This window comes from Equus quagga, chromosome 3 (assembly GCF_021613505.1).
Source record: "Equus quagga isolate Etosha38 chromosome 3, UCLA_HA_Equagga_1.0, whole genome shotgun sequence".
NCBI lineage: Eukaryota > Metazoa > Chordata > Mammalia > Perissodactyla > Equidae > Equus > Equus quagga.
The window spans coordinates 129,818,030-129,824,226 of NC_060269.1; the positions used below are offsets into that span (position 1 = coordinate 129,818,030).

Consider the following 6,197-nt stretch of genomic DNA (forward strand, 5'->3'; position numbering starts at 1 on the left):
TTTAGCTTATACATTGCCCATCACTCCCTAAAATAATGAAACTCCATTCTTTCTTATTCAACAATCTTTTTCAGTGCTTACTATAGTAAGAAATATTCATTAAAACAAGTTTTGTGTGGAAATTAAAAAGGATGTTAATATCCAGTGTTGCAATAGTATGATAATATTTTTTCCGACTGTAACATTGGCATTGCCTGACAAGATTTAAAATGGAAATACCCTTGAACTACTAATTCTACTTCTTTCAATCTGCCTACTTGCCTAAATCTATCCTTCAGTTATAGTCTCATGAGGCATATATTGTATTCTTTTTTTTTTTTTTTCTTGTGAAGCCAATCCTGCTTTTATTTCACGAAAGCTTCTTCAAGACCGACAGGAGCGCGGGTTTCAGGATAGGTGAGTGGGGTTTGGTGCACACGGCCTTGATTTCCTCTGGCAAAGCCGCGTCCCAAGAGAAAATCAGGAGGGCCGAGGGCACCAGCCCACACTCTGTGAAGGCCGAGTTCTAGTCCCCCGAAAACTTCCGCCCTCCGGAGGCCCGCATCTCGAAAAGCAGCCAGTCGATCCGTCTGTCGGTGTAGTTTCACCTCTCTCTCTTGCTCCTCCTTCTCCCGCACGGCCTTGGTCCGCAGCACCATCAGCCACTCCACCGCCTCGGACCCGAGCCTCTGCTCCCGCTTCATCTCCTTGACTGTGAGGTTGAAGAAGTCCCTGGCAGGCTGTAACGGGAGGCCAGAGGCAAAGGCCAGAAAACCTGGCGTGTCGGTCCAGCTTGGCCAGCACCGCTTGGCTTAGCATTCAGCAGCTGCTCCTGTGCCTCTCCAGGCTCTGGGGCTGGGCCAGGCCGGCCTCGCTTAGCGGAACTCTTCGGGGCCCTCCTAATGGGGAACTGGAAGCATCGCCTTGATGGCCTCAAAAAACTCGTAGGTCCCTTCCAGGCAATTAATGCTGTCCCGGAACACGTTGTTCTGCAGCTTGATCTTCCAGTACTTCTCCTCCTCGGAATGCAGAAGGATATTGCCCAGGTACTTGGAGATGGTGTCCATGCCCAGCTTCACTCTGTCCCACATTCACCCTGTTGATCTTCAAGATGGAGGCAGCCACTGGGTGGGTGGAAAAGTGCAAGAAAATGCCCTCTTTGATGCGGGCATCCTGCTGGTCCTTCCTCAGGGTGGCCCATGTGAGCCGGCAGGTGAAATACACTCCAGGCACTGCCGAATGTGTGGAGCTTTCCGTTTTGGGCGCAGACACCACGTTCGTGCCTTGCGCCTGGGCTCACACTGACAGTTGCTTTAGCTCAAAATTCCTTTCTCATCTGGTTCCTAATGGAGTCCTGTGACTTGGGACCCCGGGCTTTGGGCTGCTCCTGCTCGAGCCTGCCAGGGCAGCTGCGACGGCCATCTGTGCTTCACCATTGGTAATCCTGAAAAACTGGAAACAAACTGAAAATTCAGCAAAAATAAAATGATTAGCCATAGACTACATGTGTCATATTGCATAAAACACATCAAACATATGACACTGTTGATCATAAGACATACCATTATTCATAGAACACCAGGGGGAAAAGAAACCTGAGCCAATTACAATTATAAAATACTATCAATTATAGGCCATATGTAAACTTCAGATACATAAAACATGAAAAATCTACATCATACAAACAATATAGTTGTTGCCTAATATAGTTTACCAGTGGGTGGTTTACAATAATGAAATGTTTCATACATATTACAACAGTTCTAAAATAGTTGGGGGGTGTGTGTGTGCACACATGCGTGTCTATGTGCACATATACATATAATAGTGGTGTGCTGGTAAAAGTTTGAGAAATTGTGGGGGCTGGCCCTGTGGCCGAGTGGTTAAGTTCACAGGCTCTGCTGCAGGCGGCCCAGTGTTTCCTTGGTTCGAATCCTGGGCGCGGACATGGCACTGCTCATCAAACCACGCTGAGGCAGCGTCCCACATGCCACAACTAGAAGGACCCACAACGAAGAATATACAACTATGTTTTGGGGGGCTTTGGGGATAAAAAGGAAAAAAAATAAAATCTTAAAAGAAAAAAAGTTTGAGAAATTGTATTTCCTCTCCAGGGACTGCCCCCCCCACCAAGCCCTTATTTATAGTGTTTGTCAATTTCATAGTGTAAATATTCCCACTATGGCTTATTTCAAGCTACCAACATTATGTGACTTAATGCAGATTTGGGAAAAGATTTACACAATTGGCTTTTGCAAACCGGTGTGAGCCAGCTGCAGCATAATACTGCAGATAGCTATAGATATAGTTCAGGGTCTTTCTTTGAAATTTTCTGTCTGTGTATCAGTCTGTGTGTCTGTGTATCTGTCTATCTGTATGGGTAGATCTGTGTATTTATATATGTAGTGTGTCTATGCACGTGTATATTTAAATAAAGGTTTGTATATATGTTATGGAAGTTGGTTAAATTTGGAGTTGTTTTGTTCTTTACAGATCTCTGTTTAACAGGCACAACGCACTTGCTGATGTCATCTTTTCATCCATAAAATATATTGACTGTGGTTATGCAAACCAGGCTGAAAATTAGTGATTAGTAGGTTACTCTCAGTTATGGTCATGAACTTCTCCTCCCACCCAAAGAGTTTTGTGCTTAACAACATTCTGTTGTATTGTTCCCAAATCTGCTTAGACTGGTGACACATTCTCTTGTAATTGCTTCACTTACTTAACTATTACAAACACCTATAAAATATAAATGAAAAAGAAACAGCATTGCTGTTTCTGTGAAAATAAAATTTATTTTATATAACCTAATGTCAATTTAAAAAAATCACTGCTGTCATTTTGGAGGGAGGCCAAGGAAATTATAAAATATTGGCAAATATGTATTTTTAAAAAGTCTAAGAAGATTCTGAGTTCAGATTATTTTTTGTGTCATTAAAGGCTCACGCCTCTTAAATCAAAATTGGAAGTCAGAGAAGATATGCTTTATGCAAGAAAGTAATAATGTTGAGAACGTAGTAATAATCTGAAAGAAAACACCTTGACTGTTGTGGCTTTGGAAAGTGTCAACTTTGCGAGGCTGAACTCAGTTTCCCAGAATTCCATTTCTTGCACGGTTCCGGTTAAGTTAGGCTACAAGAGACATTTTGGCCCTAGATTTAGAGGGTTGATATAAAGCAGCAGCCATGCTGGGACAGAGTCATCAGGCACTTTTGCAGCTGACTCACACGTCAGTCATCTGATGATTATCTTGTTGGCATGGGGTTGCAGCTAGGCCTGCGACTGTTCCACCTTCTCTTTAATTGTCCTTCAGACTCTGATTCTTGGGTCAAATGTGGGTTTAGCTCTGAGAAGGAGGATGTCAGCTTCTCCTGTAGAACACCCACACCGTCAAGGGTAAAGTTAATGAGAACCGACATGGCATCCAGTCCTTACGTGGGATCCTGCATCTGAATGTGTGGGTTCCAGTTGTCCTTATTCTCTCCCAACCCACATTCATCTTCTCTTGCCAACAGCCTGCCCTGCAGAAGTCAAGCCCCAGTGTTAGACATGAAGACACATGGCATGCTGTGTTTCCGAATTTGATGTAACAATGTGTTTTGAGTTAGACTAAATTCATTTGCCTATGATTCCCACTTTGGCTGTTTTTTTTCTATTTAACTAGAAACCACTGATCATTATGGTGCCAGATGATAGGACTTCTATATATACTCAATAATGGTCATGGCAAATTGAGAAAAATCACTATTACAAAGCTGAAAAGTGTACAAATTTTACTAAAAGAAAAACTTTTATAACACCAATTCAGCAGCATATATCTTACCTTCAGTTTTTTAAAAAAATTCATAACCTCACAAACACGTTTCTGTCCTATAGCCCAAAAGAATAGTTAGTACTACACCCAGAGATGTGTAAATTAGGATGCTCATTATATTACTCTCAAGGTAAGAAAATAATAGAAACCTCTATATTTTTGATAAAATAATAGTCAAGTAAATTAGGATAAATCTGTATGATACAAATATAAATTATTAAAAGAAGTATCTAAGCTGTAGGGAAATAGCAATGATATAATTTCATTTAATATTTTAAATATTAATATTATAATTGATCATTTAAAGTGGGATATGGAATTTCACATGCAATAACGATTTAAGTATATTTGTGCATTTCTGGGTTTAAGATTTTGAGTGAATAAAAGCCTAAAAGAAAATATTTGATAACATGAAGAGAATTTTGTCCCTGAATGAGGAGATAATAGTTGATATTGTTGAATTTAAATTCTCATTTTCCAAATGCTCTATGAGTCTCTATTGCTTTTATAATGATAAAACATATTTAACTATATTTCCAAAAAATATGTTATGAAGATTAGAGAGATACAACAGAGAGGTACTTTTATGTTTTTATAATAGGTAACTATTATTTGTGACACATGTTATCTTTTATTATTTCTCTTAGGCCCAGACAGTATTATGAAATGTGGAGATTTGGGCATCTAGGCAGCCTAGGACTCAGGACTTTTGTCCTAGGAGTGTGCTTCTTTTCTGTACGGTCACAAAGCATATAAAATATCCTGGATCTATTATCTCTGGGATTGGTCATCCCTCCATAGCATTTTGACACATCTCTCTCATTTATAATCACCCCTGCCATAACCCAGAAAATCTACGCCTCATTTTATACCATATAATTGAAGTGTGCTTCCTTTTTTCTTTATAATATGCTATAATGACTGGAACATGCACCTCAAACTCTGAACACTTGAACTTTAAAATTATATTCTCCAATCACATTCTCTCTTTTTCTTGTATCCTGGATCCTAATAGATCAGATATAAAACCCCACCATTCTCTCCTAGTCTGCTGAACCCTTTAGGTTTTATATATTTTCTTTTTTCTTTTTCTTTTTTTTTTCTTTTTGGTGAGGAAGATTCAACCTGAGCTAACATCTGGTGCCAATCTTCCTCTTTTTTTGCTTGATGAAGATTTGCCCTGAGCTAACATCTGTGCCAATCTTCCTCTATCTTGTTTGTGGAATGCCTCCACAGCATGGCTAATGAGTGGACTAGGACCCTCACCTGGGACCTGGGATCCAATCCTGAGAACCTGGGCCACTGAAGCAGAGTGCATGGAAATATAACCACTTAGCCACGCAGCTGGCCCCCATATACATTTTCTTATCTGCAATAGGTCCTGTGATTCATCATTTCAATGTTTGCTTGGCAATATCCAGAAATATCTTGCCTCCTATTCTGCCTGAGTCTCCTGCTCTGAAAAAGCCATAGGTCAAGTCAAGCAATTTTTCTCTCTGAAGCCAGTCCTAAACTATTCATCCTCATGCCTCTATCCTACTCATCCTGCAATACAAATATATTAGCCCTAACTTAGGTCTTGTCTTCAGCACTTTCTGACCATTTGTTCTATTGTCTCTGGTTTGATCATTCCAAAATTCCCTTCAGATATCTTTTATTCAGACTTAAATTTATTTGTTCTAAACAGAAGGCCTTTATCTCCTATTTTCTTAAGAAGATAGCGGTCATCAATGAAGTATATCCTCAAACTCTTCCCCCAAATTAATAACCACCTGCAGTCCTTTTCATCTCAGGAAAGAAATATTACATCTCTTAACCAAGTTCAATCGGACCACCAATACTCACGCTTCTCCTATAAACTCCCATCTATTCGAATGTGTTGCTTAACGTCCATCTCTCCCTCTCTGCCAGTAATTAAACTAATACTCCAGAACTTAACCACTTAAAACAACAAACTTTATTCTCTCACAGTTTTTGTGAGTCAGAAATCCAGGATGACTTGGCTGGGTGCCTCTTGCTCAGTCTCTCAAGAGGTTGGCAATCCAGCTGCGGGAGGGCTGTAGTTATCTCACAGCTGGACTCAGTGAGGATCAGCTTCCAAGCTTGCTCTGCCTTCTGAGCTCTTGGTTTTGCTCTCAGAGGCATTTTTCTTTTCTTATAAAAGGATGCCTTTGCATCTGAGTGGGTTTCCCAGCCTGCTTTCTGACTGTAGAAGTTTGGGGGGGGGGGGGCGGGGGCGCCCAGATGCCTCTTTTTCAGTTCAATCAGGTGCTGTTTCTGTATATATAAACGTTTCAAGGACTTTGTGGGTCTTTTATAAATCCTCTTGAGGTTCACTCCATTAGAAAAAAGACACACCAACAAATCTTTAGATATAATTCTATCTCTACCTTTGGCTCCT

General features: G+C 40.6%; 1 pseudogene; it reads right to left on the reverse strand.

Annotated features, from left to right (window-relative positions):
- Positions 1-349: 349 nt before the first annotated feature.
- LOC124236843 (UBX domain-containing protein 6-like) lies at positions 350-5,941 on the reverse strand (annotated as a pseudogene).
- Between the last annotated feature and the right edge of the window lie 256 nt (positions 5,942-6,197).